This window comes from Elephantulus edwardii, unplaced genomic scaffold, assembly GCF_000299155.1.
Source record: "Elephantulus edwardii isolate Elephantulus edwardi_28Jun2011 unplaced genomic scaffold, EleEdw1.0 scaffold00001, whole genome shotgun sequence".
NCBI lineage: Eukaryota > Metazoa > Chordata > Mammalia > Macroscelidea > Macroscelididae > Elephantulus > Elephantulus edwardii.
Genome location: NW_006399751.1, coordinates 3,476,234 through 3,495,600, shown reverse-complemented (window position 1 = coordinate 3,495,600; position 19,367 = coordinate 3,476,234).

Sequence of the window (19,367 nt, the reverse complement as noted above, 5' to 3'; positions counted from 1 at the left end):
CTTCCAAGACTGTAATTCTTTACAGGAGCTGACTGTAGTATTTTTTTTTACCAAAGAACAGTTGGTGAGTATGAACCACTGACCTTCATTTAGCAACACAGCTTAGTACATTCCACCACTAGATTTCCTTATATGTTTAGCACATCTAAAAAAAATAAAAAGTTATTAAAACCTAAAAACCAGAAACTTAAAAAGTCAATTAGCCCGTAAAATAGCTATCTAGGATAAAATAAAGTTATTTTAAGCAATGACCTTTCCAAAACTGTATTACTAATTCCTTTAACAGATTTAAGATACCACTTTATGGCTTGAAAAAGAATTTTGGTGAAGCCAAGACCCTAAATGGTGAATGTTGGTTCTTTTGCAATTCCCCCCCCCCAGTGATGGGTCAAAGAAAGCTAACTTATTGCCCCAGCGTCATTTAATGAACTTCTAGAACAATGAGATTCTTTTTATAGAGTGGTGTGACCTGCCTGGTCCTGAGACCCTTAGATAATACTTTCACATTTAGTTCCATTTGCACATCTCAGGAGCTACCTGCCTTGTGATTTTAGAAGTGGAATCACAACACGAGGAAATACCCCTAAACTTTATTCTTTTTGGGGGTGAGTGTGGCTTTGGTGAGACTAAACTTTGTGCCATCAGCTGCTGAAGTTTTGACAATAAACATCAGCTGAAAGTATCATGTAGGCTTAGTACTTGGATACTCTCTGAATAAATTCAATTGGTGGTAATCGCGACAGGTCTCTTACTCGCCCAGCACGAGATGAGATAGGTAACTTATTGTTGGTATCTTTTGGATACTCAGGTCAGATAACCCCAAAGGCAAATTAACATGAAGCTGAAAGGTAGGATTGGCTGCTGTTCACTGTGTGAGATTCTTTCTTTCTTTTTTTAATAAAGAATGTCATTGAATTAACCTATGCAAATACATCTTCCCAAATAATAAAACAGAGATCCCTTAGTTAAATGTATGCCTTCCATGTATTGCTTTCATTTTAATAATAGCAGATTAGTTCATCCCATCATGGAACCGGAAAACTGAGTTTTTTGACAAATCCAGACTCCTGTGGGCTGTACAGGAGGGAGTCAGGCGGGGACCACCATGTGAGAACAGGGACAGCTTTAGAGATAAGCCTGACCTGGAGCAGTGCTTTGCTGAGTAGCACTCAAAGGAACATTTTCTAGTAGTTTATTTACTTGAAAGTATATAAAAATATAATTAACACATTTAATCTGTGAATTTATAGAGATTTGGGTTTAGGTTATAATTAAATGGGGTTACACTTTATGCAGATTGAATGAATTGCATTTCTTTTCTGCAGTACATTGGTTTTAATGATACACAGTTAAGACAAGAATCATAAAAGTGGGACCAGAATAAGTAAAATTGGCAAATGATGACCTTTATTATTATTTACTTTGAGTGTAAAATTCATCTTTTGAAGAAGTTTTAGCTGATTCAAATGAATATATGTAATAATTTATTTACCCAAAGATATCTATACCTTCAGAGAAATCACAGAATCCGGGGGAAACTCCAGACAGATAAATTGACTAAGCTTAATATGACCTTAGAACTCTTGTTTGCAAGGATAAGAAGCCACCTCCAACTGGCATAACATTGAGGAATGTTAAAGATGATAATTTTATGAAAACTGAGAAGTAAGCATTAGAAAAAGTCTTGAAATAGATATTGCGTGATGATTAGCATCTCAGAAAGGAATTTTTTTGATCTCTTATCTCTAGCTCTCATTAAAGATCTTTACTTTCTCTCATCAGACATTGTTTTTCTTCTACTCTATCTTCACATAGGTAGAAAATGGCTCTGTATTTCTTAAAGCCTTAGACAAGAAACATGAAACAAGTCTGATTCTTTGTCTCTAAAGGTGGACATCTGATTGATCCTGATTGGGTCACATGCCCACTGTGATCCAGCTAGTAGTTTGCCAAAGTGAACTCATACTGGTCCCGAAGAGTCAGTTGGTCATCTTGTACAATTTTTGCAAGAAGGTTGTTAAATAGTACCATTATTTAAAAAGAAATTATATAAGCTTACCAGTGAATAAATGATATTATAGAAGATAGTATACATTAAAACCTAATAATTTTCTAATTACTGTACTATATTTTACTATAAGGTATGCCTGATGCATGGTCTTTGCAATTACTTGCTATGCATCAGAGAGCTGGACAATGAATAAAGATGATGTCTTTGAGTTTTGGTGCTGGAGAAGAGTCTTGAACATACCATGGACTGCCAAGAAAATGAATAGGTTTGTCTTTGAGAGGTGAAACTAAGTTTCTCCTTGGAGGCTAGGATTTTGAAAGTTCATCTCACATACTTTAGGCATGTGTCCAGGAGAGACCAATCCTTGAAGAATGACACTATGCTTGGAAGGATGGAGTGACAGTGCAGAAGAGGAAGACACTGTATGAGATGGATTGATACAGTAACTAGGGTAATGGGGGTAGGTGTGTCAGAATCAGTTAGACTGACTCAGAACAGTGCAGGCTTCAGAGATGCTATGCATAAATATACTATGATACATATGATAGAAATTTTATGTGATCATGGCTATCTTCTTTGTGGTCTGTGACATCATGCCAGTAGCTTGAGAGCTTTAGTTAGAGTGTTCACACCATGGAAAATGGCAAATACTGTGGATCAATTTTGTTATTTTTGCTTTTTTTCTGAAGAGTTGATTACTAAACGCTTAATAGCATACAAGTGTATCTAACCTATTCTGATTTTATAATCTGTATGAGGCATGGCTTCCCTCTATATAAAAACACAGAAAACCTCTTGTCTTATATATGCATTGAGGACAGAGCTATTAACAGAACTTTTGTGAGCTGGGCTATATTCACCAAAGGTTAAAACAGCTTATTTTCTTTCTTTTTTAATTTGATATGAGGTCAGTGTTCTGCTGCTTATTAGTTTGTATACTTTTCTTTTGCTACAAAAGGCCCCATGAAAGAATCCGAAACTATTTGTTTTGTCACCTATGATGATGGTGAGAGAGTAGTGATATAAAAAGCCTAGTTATAAGAGAATGGGAAAAGAGGGACTGGTGACAGAATAGAGTGAGCTTTTGAAGAATTTGCAAACACGCAGAGGGGTAAAGAAATAGGGAGGTAGTCGATGAAAGTTATGAAGATGAGGCTTTATTTAGTTCATTTAAAAGAGAGAGATGGGGAGGGGGAGAAAGGAAGAGGGAGAGATGGATGGCATGAAAACTGAAGAGAAATGAGCTGGAGAGAGAATCCTTTAGTAGATATCAAGGATAAGATTAGCAAGAGATGAAGGGATTCACTTTATCTAACAGCATCATTTATTTATGAAAAACAAGCAGAATACCAAAGTACTGATGTTAATTTGTAGGTAGATGTGATACTCAGAAGTCTATGAGAATTCATTTAAGATTGTTTTACTAATAAAATAAGCTGAGTCTTCAGATGGCAGAGGAATGGGAAAAGTTTGAGGTAAGAGGAAAAAATGACTTTGTCATCTTAGAGAATACAAGTTTAAGTTCATGATCATGTGACATGGATCTAATTATTATTTCTATTGCAATAGAGTTAATGAGTAATTGTTATTTCATTTTTAGTAATAACTACTAAAACAATAGTATCCTTACCTATTTTGTTGTTGTATGCTATTGAGTTTTAGGATCTAGTGAATTCACAAATCAGATTCTTTAGAAGTAATATTCTTAATTGGAAAAAAAAGGAAACAAAATTCAGAGTTTCATACAGATAGGAGTATAGCAAAATAAATTCTGGGTTAGTGTTTCTAACAAGTTTTCAGAAGCATTTAAATAGTAGAAATTGAACACCTGAATGTTGGAAGAGTCCAGTCTTGAAATTTCAGGCAGTGAAAGTGTTAAGCAGCATTAAAGGGCAGAGAAAGATGGAGAAGGGTGTGCCAGACACCAGTCCAAGATCAGGTAGGAAAAAGTCACATTTGGAAATGTGAACTCTCTTGGATCTTTAAAAATTCATACAATTCATAAGTTGTCACACAAATGAAGCTTTTAAAGACAAAACCATTTGTCCAGGAAGAAATAAAATCTATCATCTCTCTTGTTAATCAGTGGCTTAAAACAACTTTTAGATTTCTAACACATTGGCATGTTCCTTTAGTAGAGATGTATCCCAGATGGCAACCAGATTAGATTTAACCAAAAGAGATTTCAGTTCAAATCCACACCTGGTTGTCACATATTTTCTGCCTCAGACACTGGGGTTGTATAGATGAATGAAGTGCAGATTCAACCTCAGAAAGATCAGAATATAGATAATCAAAGAAGCTTTGTACTGTGTGATATGTACATGAACAATAAAATATGTAAAAGACAGTGCCTGAAAAGATATAATGGACTTAACCAGTGGATGACTCTAGAAACAACAGGAATATAGAAAGGGGGCAAGTCACAGTTTAGAAATTTCAGACAGTGGTCTCCCATCAATTATTGACATCAACTTTGTCAGCTTCAAATATGCATCATAGTCTGAGAAGCATTGATTTAAAAAGCGTAGATTAAGGGGAAGTAGTTTTATTTAAGCCATGGAAACCTACCTCTGGAAATTCTAGTCACATCTGAATTGCTGAAGGGACATCATTGACTTTAGTCAAAGTGAAGTGTTTTCCATTGCCAGGTAGGATGCAGTTGGTACCCTCTTCTTCAAGAGTTTCCTAATAGGGCTGAATCTCAGATATGTTATTGATAGGTGTTGTTGACTACCACTCATAGTAACTGTATGAACAAGAGATGTGAACCTTATCCTAGCCTGTGCCCTCCTTATAATCTCTGATATACTTAAACTCATTGTTACAGTCACTGTCAATTCTTTCTGTTGAGGATCTTCCTCTTTTTCTGACCCTCCAACTTTCCAAGCATCATGTCTTTTTCTAAGAATATCCCCTCCTAACAGCATACCCAAAATATGTCAGATGAAGTTTCACTTGGGATATTCAGTACTCTTCTTTAACACCACAACTCAAAGGCATCGATTGTTCTTCTCAAGGGGATTGTTTTCTCAGTCGTTTCCCTTGTCCAATTGCTGCACATTATCACATGCCCTAAGACTGCCTAATGAAGCCAGTGGGAAACAAGTGCATCAGTTGGGATATAACAGCACTCATTCAGACTGTATGAATATTTCCACCACTTGAAACCATTTAAGAGTGGAATTATTTTCCACTGAATTACTACATAGGTGAAAGAGGCAAGTTTCAGTGTCATTGGCTTCTATAGAGGAGTGTGTCTTTGTCACATTTTTCTGCAGGTTCTTGTGGTCATTTAATCATTTGTCAACTTAGCAGTGGGCATTAACCAGAGGGCAGGTTCATCGAGACTACCAGCTGATCACAGCAGGCCTAGAGAAGGCATACGTCAAATAGGTCTTTACTGTCTCCATGTGGGACTGATGAGAGGGAGCTGCCAGTGAAACCTACCCTCACTACCAGGGTTGAGTGCCATGCCAATTTCCTCCTAGTGGGAAGTGGTTGAGCATATCACAGAAGAGAACCTTACTGAATTAGGTTTCTTAAAAGAGGCCAGCATATTTTTTTTAATAATCCAACTCCTTGACATCAAACTTTCTGGTAATTTCTTTTCCATATATACTTTAATAAGGTATTTTCTTAATTTAAGGATTTCTGGTAGTGCAGTAGATTAAGCATTGAACTGCTAACTGAAAGTTGGATGATTGAAATGCATCAGCTATTCATCAGGAAAAAGTTGAGTCAGTCTACTTCCATAAATTGTTTTTATGTGCTGTCGAGTTGGAAACTGTCCATCTTGCTCCCTTGAAGCAGTTGGTGAATTTAAACCACTTGCCTTTGGGTTGGCACAGTAACTTCTTATCCAAAAATTGTGTTCCATAAACTTTTAGACTTTTGGAAACTGTAAACAGGATTGCTACTTGGGATGTTGCTGGGAGTTGGGGGGGAAAACTACACTAGTGGGGCTTTCCAGAAATTCTTTGATCCAAATAGTTTTTCATTTAGCTGTCCAGTGGGTACAATGAATATCCACATATAAAAGGGTCTAACAAGTAGGATGGAGTACAGGATTGACCAATATTTGGATAGTTTTGTGTCTCACACAATATATTTTACTCTCTTTTTAAAGTAGAGGAAAAACTGTTCACCCCAGCTTCATTATGCATGTTGTTTTATTATTAAGCATTTATGTTGTATGACTACTTCCCTGGCATGCTCATACTTTATTCTTTGTTGTCCTTAAGGAAATCCCAGCTTATTAATTGTTAAACATGTTAAGGAACTAGGGATTCATTACAAGCTCTTCTTGATTCAGAAATCCAGATAGCCAGATGCCTGTCCTGTATCCAGGAGGTTGATGTTCAGTAGTGTATAATTATAATGAAGCTGAGGTCCTGGGTGTGATTTCCCAGGATGCCAGTAACCTTGGCTTCCTGGATACAGATGGTAACGCTATTCTAATACCATGTTTCCAATGAATGGTATTGGTCAGGGTGTAACTGGGCAAGAGGCTATGTCCAGCACAGCATCTATATTTCAGGAGCTCACCATAAATTTCTTCTTGTTAATAGTTGGTCCTTCACATCAAGCCCAGCAGAGGAGGTGAATTCTTTCACCTTTGACTTCCTGCAGTACCTTTTTTACTCTTATAAGAATGATCAGATTTGTATATACATTCCAGTAACTGGTGACCATGTAATATTATCCTTGTTGTATTGTAAGCTCCTTGAAGACATAAACCTTATGAAGACATAAAGGATGAATACATTTTTATATTTTTTACAATGGCCTCACATGCTCAGTAAATAATTGTTAATAGAATGCCTAGAAGGATGAATAGTTGATGAGGTAGATGGATAAATGCATATGTTTTCTTAGCACATTTGTTGACCAGTACCTCTATTTTTGAGTGGGGTGGAGCTCCCCGATTAAAACAAGCTTGGAAGGAGGAGTGGCATCCACTTCCGTAATAGCTTACTTCCAGAAACCCTATGAACCTGGAGAGAGGATGAAAGGCACCCAAGCATCCAGGACTCTCCTTCATAGGGTCACTATGAGTCGCCTGCCACTCAACTGCACTTAACAACAACAACCTCTATTTTTATGCCCTGTTAGGGACAGATAACTCAAAGATGTAAAATAGAATGCAATAATAATGCTACATCTTCCACAAAATTGATAAATATGATAAGATAGCTTGCAGTTAATTTCCATAATTTGCTGACAATGCATAGAATTTCCCTTCCTGCTAGTAGAACCAAAGGGAGCTCTAGTGGAGTACTGATAAGAAGCTGCACTGAAATCTCAAAGGCACACAGTTCAAATCTACCATCTGCTTTGTGGGAGAAACAAAGGAAATCTCCTCCTCTGTGGTTAAACTGCCTCTGAAAAGCAGCCACTGGAGAGTCTGCTATGGGTCAATTCTGATTTGATGGCACACGGAAACAGAAAGATAGAACCAAAGGAACACTGGTGATAAAGTTTGTCTTATACTTGCTATTGACTGAAAGGTTGTCAGTTTGAATCTACTAGCTGCTTGTAGGAGAAAGATGAGCTAATTTCTTCCTATAAAGATTTACAGCCTCCTTGGGTTGAGTTGGAATTGATTCATAGGTAGCGTGTGTATGTTTTGTGTAACAGAATCAAATCTTTGTAGATATTTTAAAAACAACTGTCTAGTTGATTCTAGATAGTGATAACTCCCTGTTTGGTTTCCAAGTTTGTATAACTTAACAGAAACAAATGGCTTCATTTTTTCTCTTATGTAGGGCCTGGTGAATTTGAGCTGCTGGCCTAAAATGTAACCTACTACACCATGAGATACTGAATTCATATTTAAAGTCTTTCCAGGAGGCTGCTCCTAATTTAGAGGCAAAGAAGTGGGAACATCAAACAGTTGAATTGTTCTTTGTAACCTCATGCAGTACATATTGAGTGGTGATAATTGTATACGTTTTTTATTGCTGTGTAACAAATGGCCCCAAAACAGCTTAAAACAATAAATATTCATTATGGTAAGGTATTTTGGCCATAGTTTAGTTGAACACCTCTGAGTCAAGCTTTTTCATAATGCTGCAATGAAGAGCTCATCTGAGGTGTCTGTCATTTCTAGGCTCCGTTGGGAAGGGTTAATTTCCAGGCTCACTCATGTACCTATTGGCTGATCTCGGATCCTTACTGGCTGTTAACTGGAGACATTATCCTTGCCTGAGGGACCTTCCCTTAGGGCATCTCACAGCATGGCAGCTGGCTTTCTCCAGAAAAGGGGCTCCAGGAAAAGAATTAGAAAGGATAAGCAAGATGGAGAATTTTGTCTTTTTGTGACCTAATCTTGGCAGTGACATTCCATCACATTTGTTATATTCTAGTCTCTAGGCCTAGCCCATATTCAAGGGCAGAGGATTCTGTAAGGGCATGAGTAGTAGAAAGCAGGGATCATTGTGGTCTCTGCCAACCACAGTGGGCTCCTAAGGTTTATGGAAGGAGCCTGCTGGCTGATGTGCCTGTCTGTACATACAATATTGGGTCAGAAGATGGTGCCAAATAGGAGATCATAGAAGCAACCTGTCTCCAGAGTGAAATCCCTTTTCTCTGTTTTGACAAGATGCCAAGGTAAATTTGACTTCTTGCTGGAAAGTTGTATCCACACCCCTTCCCATCCCAAGTTGTGTATGTATGCCCCCTAGCCTCACTGCCCTCTTTAACAGATGCTAATGAGTTTCTGGGATACTTAGACAATTGTACAGTCTTGATCTGTCTTCATCCACAGTAAGCACCTTTGGCTGGGCCCCCTGAGGTGGCAGGATTGCTTTTCCAAAGGGCTTAGTGATAGACATGGTGAATATGTGTGTGGAGGAAGAAAAAGTCCTTCTTGCTGGTTAGTAGAAAAGAAACTCACTTCTTATTAAACTAGTTGTCTCTTGTGTTGGAAAGGAATGCCTCAAATCGACAACAATACCCTAGGATTTTCCCCCTTTATGTCTTTTAAAGCAAGGATTTCAGGACAGATATAATCAAAGTGGTATAGGATACTGGGCAAGGAGTAGAGGGCCTTTTTAAGCCCCTTTTGCTTTGAATGGTCATTTGCCCTGAAAGTGCACTGTTGTTGCCAAATCTCCTTAACTCCTTAAGCAAGATAATGACATTTTATTAAAGAGCAATTGCTAGATTATTAGCCACTGGGCTTAAAACACTGAAGTGTCATCATTCTCTGTTTCCCTTGGCTCAGATCAGCGGGTTTAAGCTGCTTCTGATGTGTGAAGTTCACAGCAAGCAACTCTCCCCATCCCCTCAGAATTAACCAATAAATTAGAATAACTAAGTAAGAAAGGCTAAGACAAAGGCATTATGGAAACTGGAGGCCACAGCCTGGGTCATTTTGAATATGAAACGAAGCATGGTTTATGTTTGGTATTTTATAGGTTTTAAAACAAAGCAAAAGAATAACATTAGGGATCAAGGTCAGGGTGTTATCTTTTGTGAGGTGAATAGAGTGGGGGTGGTGAGGTCACAGCTTATGCCAAAGACAGTGCCCCCTCCTTTCTCAGTAACATTTATTTTCCTGAGCTTCTGTCTAATTAATATAAGGCCTTGCTTGAGCACATTGGCCCTCATTGGGTCTGTCACTCATTAATCAAGCGACCCTTCTAGCCTTGGGTAATGACCTTGAAAGAATATATCAGCCCATGATGGCGGAAGTGAGGAATTAAATTGTTTCTCTGAGTGCTTATGGTCATTGCTGACAATTTATATCTCACAGCTGCCCTGGGCTGGCCATGCTGGCCATTGTGCTGCAATCATTTTCCGGACCTGGAATGGATTGTGTGCCGGACAGGGACCAAGCTGGCCTCTTGTACATCTCCATCTTGATGTGTACTCCCTCCCCCTGCCTTCTTTTAATCACATCTTTGTTTGAGAGGCAAGGATTGTACAAAGTTAAAAGCTTTGTCATTAAGGCCACCAAGAGCCAAAAGCTTTGGGTAAATCGTATGTTGAGCTTTACCTTGCTTTGTCTCCGAGCACGTGGCTATTGCCTCTGCTGATATCAGGCTTAAAAGGCAAGTGTCTTGAGAATTATGTTAGCTCAAAACTCATAAGAGAAAAATTACTGAAAATATTAAAAGCCTGAAAAGGGTGTATTGTGTACAAGTGATTAAGCTTGAACCCTTTTTCTGGGTCTTTCTGGGAGGTCAGGGAAATATTGGCTACTGGTCCTGAGGGGAATAGAAAGGATAGGGATGCTCATCCTTTTACCTTTTATGGTGGTATATTTAGACTTAGTGTTCTCTTAGGGTACCCTGGTGTACAGCTAAAATTGTACCCACCTACCAAGATAAATGTTATGTGTACCTGAAATTAACACTGTATAGCCACCAAGGGTTCATACACCTCTTTCTCTTTCTCTATTTTCTTGAACCTAAGTAAAGGAATTTTAAGAGGTTTTTTTTTCCTTTTCTTTGTAACCAGGTCTTTTCTGTTGTTTTACCATAAGCAGATTGTGTGTCCCTTGTCAAATTACTGTATTTTGTGTGTGAAGCTTCACACACTTATATAACCCTGATTTGTTCTTGCCCCCACATTTATTGTTGTGTGTTTCTTTGGTAACCAACCCAAAGCTGACCCTCCCAGTGGTTTTCAGAGGCAGTTAATCACAGGGAAGGAGATTACCCAGCTTTCTCCTATGGAGCAGTTAACGGATTTGAACTGTGTGCCTTCAGGATTACAGCACAGCTTCTCACCATTAAACCATCAGAAAGCCCTTCAAAATAAGCTATTGATATTTCATGGTTGAGTTTTAATGGAAAGAAAATGGAGCATATAGCCTGAAATCTTATCTCCAAACTAAAACTGAGGAAAAAAACCCAACTAAGACATCCATTAATACTTGGAACATGTAATGGACAAATTAGTAATCTAAAAAAATTAGAAGTTGTAAAAAGTGAAATAAATGTATAAAAATTAGCATTCTGGATATTGTTGTTGTTACATGTCCTTAAGTTGACTGTGATTCATGATGATCTTGTGAACAATGGGTGTATGACTCTGTGAACAATAGAACTTTGTCTTATCCTGGGCCATCTTCACCTTCACTTACACACCCGAACCCATTGCCACAATCACTGTCAGTTCTTCTCATTAAAGATCATCTTCTCTTGCATTGACCTTCTGTCTTTCCAAGCATGATGTCAGTGTACTCAAAGTATGTGAGACAGAATTCACCATCCTTGCTTCCAAGTAGCATCTTGTTTTCACATTCTCCAAAGGAGCTGAAACAAACTGGTAGTGACTATTTTGAATAGGACAGTTATTTGATGTACTGTACCAGGAAGAACAAATTAAAGGTGAATAATACCACATTATTAAAGAAAAAAAAATGTCAAGGTCTATCCTGAAGTGCAGTGCAGTCAGTAATAGTGCAACATTTATACGGAAAACCAGATAGTACAAATAAAAGATGAACAAATTTTAAGATTTTTACTGACTTCTCCTGTTTGAAATTAAATACATAGTGAAGATGCATTAATAATTATAGTTAATTGAAATGCAATAATTGGAAACAAAGAAAAATTATCAGGAGATGGAAAAGAAGGCCTTGGTAATGTGATAGAAATGATGCCAGAGATAACAGAATTTTGCAGGACCCACAACTTAAACATTAAAGAGATTGAAAATATTTTTCAACAGCATAAACAGCAGTTATGCATACAGATTTCACCAGATGGACCATATAGGAATCAAATCAACTGCATTTGTGGAAAGAGATGATAGAGAAGCTCAGTGCCTCAGGATTAGACCAGGAGCTAACTACAGAACAGATCATACTTTGTTCATATACAAGTTCCAGTTGAAGCGGAGGAAAATGAATGACAAGTCCATAAGAGCTAAAATATGACCTTGAATATACCCTACCTAAATTTATAGACAATTTAAAAAATAAATGCATTGAACCCCTAATGATCAGGGATCTGACAGGTTATGAGATGACATAAAAAATATACATGAAGAAAGCAAAGGTTCATTAAAAATACAGCAAAGACCAAAATTAATATCAGAAGAGACTCTAAAAGTTTTTCTTGAATGTAGAGAATCAAAAGGAGGAAATGGTGAAGATTTCTTCTTAGCAAAAGATTTTTTCAAAGGGCTTCTTGAGAAGACAAAGTATTAAAATTAAATGTGCAAAGACTTACAGTTAGAAAAGAAAAGGAACACATTTGGCATTCCTCAAGCTGAAAGAACTGAAGAAAAATCATCAGATCTTAAGTTTCATTATTGAAAGGGAAATTGTTTCTGTGGCAGTGAAATCAGCTGTGTTTGGGACAGTGAGATTGGCCCAGGATAGAGCAAAGTTCAGAGCGGTTGTTCATAGGGTTGCTGTAAGTTGTAGTTGATCTGACAGCACATAACGGTAAAAACAATGGGGGAAATATTGAATGATTCAAGAAGCATCCAAAGAAGATAGAAGAAATTAAAAAAAAATCACAATATCTCAAAGAAATGACCAATGTTCAGTCATTTCAGGAAGTAGTATATAATCTAGAATCAGTGATACTTAAGAAGAAATTTAATTTTTACTGAAGGTATTAGTGAAAAACAAGGCACCAGGAATTGATGGAATACTAATCGAGGCATTTTAATTAACAAATGGATGTAGCATTGAAAGGGTTCACTTGCCTATACCAAGAAACTTGGAAGAAAGGTACTTTGTCCACCTGACTGGAAGAGATCCAAATTTGTACACGTTTCAAAGAGAAGTAACCAAAAAGGATATGAACATTATCAAACATCATAATTAATATTGCTGTTATTGTGTGCTATGAAGTTGAAACAGACCCTCCAGCGGGTTTTCAGAGGCAGTACATCGCACGGAGATTGCCCATCCTTCTGGTGGATTCAAACCATGGGCCTTTGGGATTGCAGCATGAGTTCTTACGACTAGGCCACCAGAGCTCCCTATAATTTTCATATAATTAATAATACATGCAAGTAGAATCTTCTGAAAATAATTTAAAAATTATTTCAGCACTACATCCTGAGGGAACAGATTCTGAAGAAGTTTGTTAGTGATACTGTTTCAGGTATTGGGTGGGTCTTGACTGAAAGTCCTTTTACCTGTGTATGCGTGTTAGTGATTATACAAAGACATTATATTGTATGCATCATGACGAGTTATAGATAACTTTGCACAGAATGAGAATTACAGAACACTTAATTGTGTTCAAGTGGAGTCTATACACAGATCCAGAGGCATAAATTTGAATAGAATAGGACATAGTACATGGCTTCAAATCTGGCAAAGTGTGGGTATATGATGATTATATCCTTTTGCAATACTTAGTCTGAGCAAATTATCCGAGAAGATAAGCTATATTAACAGCAACATGGAGTCAGTATTTGAAGAAGATTTATTCATAACCTGTAGTGGACAGCTGACACAGTCATTTGCCTGCTGAAAGTAAAGAGGACTTGGAGAATTTATTGATGACAGTCAAAGTCTGAGATTTTAAAAATGGATTATACTTCCATATAGAAAAGAAATTAAGATCTTCATAACTGGATCAATGTCTAACATCATGATAAATGGAGAAAAGATTGAAGGTAGTCAAGGATTTAATTTTACAATCAGTGGTCAAGGGAGCAGAATTCAAGAAATCAGATGAAAATTTACACTGGGAAAATCTGCTAAAATCTCTTCAAAGTGTTGAAAAGCAAAGATGTCAGTAGGAGAAATAAGGTGTGATTCCCCCAATCCACAATATTTTCAGTCTGTCTACTATTTGTAAGAAAATAGTACAATAAATAAGGAAGAAGAATTGGGGAGTTTTGTTAGCTTAGTTCGTAGGGAGTTGCACAGCTAACCCAAAGGTCATCTCTTTTTGGTTCTTCGAAACCGGGGCTCTTCAGGTGAAAGATGGACATACCCTTCTGTGACTTACAGCTCTTCAGAAACCTAATAGAGGATTCATGATGAGTTGATTCTGACTCAGCAGCAGTGAAATGAGGGGAAAATTACTGCTTTTGAATTATTGTTGGCAAAGAATATTGAATATATCAAGATTGCCAGGAGAGTGAACAAATCTGTCTTCGGAGAGATAGACCCAGAACATACCTTTGAAGCAAGAGTGAAAAGTCTTCATATTGTGTACTTTGGACATGCTATCAGGAGAGACCAGTCCCTGGAGAAGACCATCATGTTTGGAAAAGTAGAGAGTCAGGGAAAAAGTGAAAGACCCTCAGTGAGATAGAGTCGTTAGGTTAAGGTTAAGGAGTTTTGTGAATTGGAAATTACTCGATGACACTTAACAACAACAGTGACATGGTTCTTCCTAATTTAGCATTTCTATAATGCTATGAAGCCTGCCACTTTGTGGGAGAAGAAGGCAAGAAATGAGAAGAATGAGGCTGTATTAAAAATGGTCAGAACTGTCTTATGTAGAACCCATGCCCTTAAAAAGCGAAGCACCAATAAACAGAAATCCAGTTGCCTTCAGATGTATTCCAATATATTACACCTTCATGTGTGCCAGATAAGAAGAATGTTCTGTAAGATTTTCGATGGCTTTTTAAAATGTTTGAAAAAAATTTTTTACTTAGTTTATTTACAAAATTCAAGCACATTGTTTTTAACAACAAATTCTTTCAATTTCCCTCACCCCGCCCCCGTCAAATTGTACAGCCCCATGATTAATCCACCCCCCCCCCCCCCGCCTCTGCCTGCACATCCTTGTCCATCCCTCTGCTTCTGCTCCCTCCCACTCCTCTTGGATCCTTATACTCATTCTATAGTAAGTGTTAAGGCGATCACTAGGCCTTTCTTTAAAAGCTTATCTTGTTGGAATTGTGACTTCAGCATTTTAATTAGTAGTCAAATCCGTTGACCATTCATACCACCAAGGGACTAAAAAAAACAAAAAAACAAACAAACTTATGTTTGGCTCATTGAGCAAAGTAGATGGCAGAGGGGAAGTCCCTCTGTTCAGATCTATATTCACACTCAGTTTGTAGTCCTTATGCAGATATCTGTGTGAACCACTAATTATAATTCCTGGTATAGGCTGAGGTGTCAAGATGTCATTTTTCCAATATATTTGTTGTTTTTATGTACCATTGAGTCAGAACTGACTCACGGTTGACCCTCCGTGGCTTTTGGGTTGGCAGTGCAGCTCCTTACCATTAAACCCTTAGAACTCTCTTTTATACTCACTTTCTTTCTCTCTATATATATCTTTATCTCCAATATTTATTGTTACATTGATAATAGTAATGTTTAACTTAAAAGTTTACAACCCGAAATTACAGAGAGTTTGAAAATAGTGTTAGTTCTTTACCCAAATTTTCAAAATCAGTTGATACTACTGTTTTCAGATTCGATGAGTTGGCTAGAATCTTTTTTTATCATCTACATTTTTGTATTATTACAGAGGGAGCTCTTAACTACTACATCTAAATGTCATGTTTGTTTATTTGTTTTAATAAACTGTAGCATTTCTTCAGGGCATAAATTACTTCTATGATAAGGACATGCAAGAAACAAGGTAAAATCAAGGAGGGAGAGTTTCAAGAAGAAGAAGAAAAGGAGAGCAATTTTATTCACTTTTTTTGCTTTTGTTTGCTCATTTTCCTTTTCTTTAGAATATCCATATTCAGGAAGTCAGCTTTAATCCTCCCAACTATACAGAAATTACTGTAAAACATACCATAGTTCCATGAGTGACCACTTGCAAAGCCATCTAAATATGTGAGAAAATACCACAAGGTATGAATATACTTATTTGTATTCCAATGAATTCTGCACGTGCTGTGGAGTCATCATATCACAAGAAATCAGCATCAACACCATCTCTGAAGTGGTGTATCAGATACTGTTAGCTAAGTGTGAAAATCCAGAGAGAAAACATTTGGTTTTGAATTTGCAAACTACACAGTAATTGGGGTTTTTTTGTTGTTGTTATGTGCCATTGAGGTACCTGTTGCCCTTAGCGACTCTATGTACAGCACCTCTGAATCCTGCCCTGTCCTAAAGCCAGTCTCACTGATTCCAACACACCAACCCCCATTGCACTGTATTAATCTATCTTATTCAGGGTCTTCCTCTTCGGCACTGTCTCTCCACCCTTTTGTGTATGATGTCCTTTTCCAAGGACTGGTCCTTCCTGGCCACAAGCCCAAAGTATGTGAGGTGGACCTTCAAAATCCTATCCTCCAGGAGAAACTTGGTTTTACCCTCTCCATGACAGACCTGTTTGTTTTCTTGGGAGTCTATGGTATGTCTTCTCCGGCACCACAACTCAAGGCATCAATAATTCTTCTGTCATTCTTAGTCATTGTCCAACTCTCTGATGCCTAGTAAATAATTGTGAAGACCATGGCCTGGATTAGGCACACCTTAGTCTCTAGACTAACATTGTTGCTTCTCAGTATTCAGGAGAGGCCCCTGACAGAAGGTTTCCCCAATTCAGTTAATTTTTTTATTTCCTTACTGCTGGTGTCAAGAGTGTTGCTTGTGGAACTGAGCAAGCTGTAATTATTAACAACCTCAATCTCTTCTCTATCATGGTGCTGCCAGCAGGCCCAGTGGTGAGAATCTTTGTCTTGATGTTGAACTTCAGTCGTTATTGAAGACTGCGGTTCTTGACCTTCTGCAGCAAATGCTTCAGTTCCTTCAGCTTCAGCAAACAAGGTTGTGTCATCTATAACTAGGTTGTTTATGGGTCTTCCTCGAATCCTGATACCTTATTTCTCTTCATAAAGCCCAGACTTCCAAATGATCTGTTCTGCATATAGATTGAAACTGTATGGAGACAGGACACATCCTTGGTGCACTCCTTTCCTGATTTTGAACTGTGCAGTATTTCCTTGCCCTGTTCTGAGGAAGGTTTCTTGGTCTAAGTAAAGATTTTGCATCAGCACATTCAAATGTGCTGGGATTCCCATTATCCTCAAGGTTAGCCACAAACCCCCCCTGGAGGGTCAGCTATGGGTCAAATCCAGCTCGACAGCTAATAATAGTAAATGATGATGATGATGATGATGATGATGATAATGTACAGTAATCTGTAACAAGAAAAAATATTTTTACCAGTAAAGTTTCCATATCTGATTTACTGGTGATTGGACTGTCATAAAGAATTATTAATTAAAAATACTGGAAATTGTTTAGGCTTGAGGTCAAGAAATATGTATAATTTTGAATTCTTTGGAAATCAGATCAATTTTTCCTTTCTCTAAGAGGTTGATTGTGCTTAGAGATGTTTATATCCATCTACTTACTTAAATGAGACTTGGGAAAGACACATTTCCTACTAGCAGACAATGAACATCACTTAGTACCTTTGAGACTTCCTGGACTTTGCACATCTCCTTTGTTTTGCAGTGTTTCCTCTTAGGGGCCACAGATCTTTCTCTATGCTTTTTGCTCCCTGGAATAATGACTACTGTTCTGTTTAGTTGGAAATACATGTTAACCTTTTAATGACAAACTGGTCACAAAGTGCCCATTGGATGCTTCTCAAAGTCTTCTTTGAACTCACAAAAAACCCCCATGCAATACGGCAGAAAGAAAGGGGTGTAAGGGCAGTTAGAGTTAGATAGATGGAAATTATTTTGGCTTGTCCCCCCGCCCCATTCCCTCACAGCAATATCTTTTTACCTCTCAAATTTGTTTTTGAAGGCATTTGCTCCATATCCCTCTGTTGGTGTCTTGAAACATTTTTGCCTCTGCATGATGGTGAAATATGTTCTTGGTTTGTGCAGGGTCTTCTAACTGTCAGAATGGGAGACCGACTACTCTACTGAGGCTCAGGCTATCAGTTCTCTGTGTGTCTTCTGTGTGGGAAATTCACAGTGATTGCTTCTCTAAGATAGTTGGTTAAGGCAACTAATCGGAATCAATTCTTTGGTACACACTGATTCAACAAAACAACTTAAAAAAAAGGTAATGGGAAGAGCATTTTTGGTGTCTCTCTGGAGACCAAGGTGCGTCTGATACAAACACTTGCTATGCATCCGAGAGTTGGACAGTGACCAAGGAGGACAGAAGGAGAATTGATGTCTTTGAGCTGTGGTGCTGGAGAAGAGTATTGAGAGTACCATGGACTACTAGGAAAACAAACAGATTCATCCTGGAAAGGGTTAAACCGGGTGACTCCTTGGAGGCAAGGATTCTGAGGCTCTGTCTAACATATTTTGGACATGTTGTAAGAAAAGACTGGTCCTTGGAGAAGGACATCATGCTGGGGAGGGTGGAGGGACAGCGCAGGAGGGGAAGGACCTCTATGAGGTGGATTGATTCGGTGACTGGGGTTATCGGGATGGGAGTGTCAGAGACAGTGCAATTGGCACAAGACAGAGCAGAGTTTAGGGCTGTTGTACATAGGGTCGCTGTGAGTCGCAAGCGACTCGACGGCACATAACAACAACAACAATAACAATGGGAAGAGAAAATGTAAATCTTAGAAGAACACGTCTTTATTCAGGGAAATAAGTCCTAACCACATGAAAAAGCAAATGACTTTTCCAAACTACACACACTGAGACTTAGATCAGTCCTATAAATAGTCCAAAGAAAGAGATGGTCTCAGTAACTATGACATTCTGTGTGGCAGATGCTCAGAGTGGCCTCTCACGTCTCTTAGACCTGTGCTGTCCAGAGCAGTCGCCACAGCCATGTGTGGTTATTGAGCACATGACTGTGGCTTCTCTTGCTAGGAAGTTCTCTACATGCCTGTGCACACCACTTTTGAGAACTTAACACCACCACCACCAAAACATTGTAAAGTATCTTATTGCTTATGTGGATTGCATGTTGGCAATGATGCTTTGGTAATATATTGGATAGAATAAAATATAATGAAATATTGTTGAAGTTAGTTGCACAAGCTTCCTTTTTTTAAAAAAACCACACAGTTACTGGAAAGCTTAGAATTATATACGCAGCTTGCTTTATGGTGGTTTACATTACATTTTTTTGGATAACACTGCTTATCAAAACAAACCCTCTAAATTTATTGTCATTAAGTGTGTAGCAATTCTACTGTTGTTGTTAGATGGTGTTGAGTATAATTTATAGCGACCCAGTGATAATAGATCTGAACCCTGTCCTATCCTGTGCCATCCTCACCATCTCTGAAACACTTGATTCCATTGCTGCAGTCATTGTGTCAGTGTCAGTCCATCTTGTTGAGGATCTTTCTCTCTCATATTGTCCCTCTACCTTTTCAAGCCCAGATGTCCCTCTCCAAGGAATACCCTTTCATAGCAATATGCTCAAAGTATGTGAAATGAAGCTTTCTCATCATTCTTGCTAATGAGCACTCTGGCTGCACTGTCTCCAAGACCTATCTCGCTGTTCTTTTGCCTG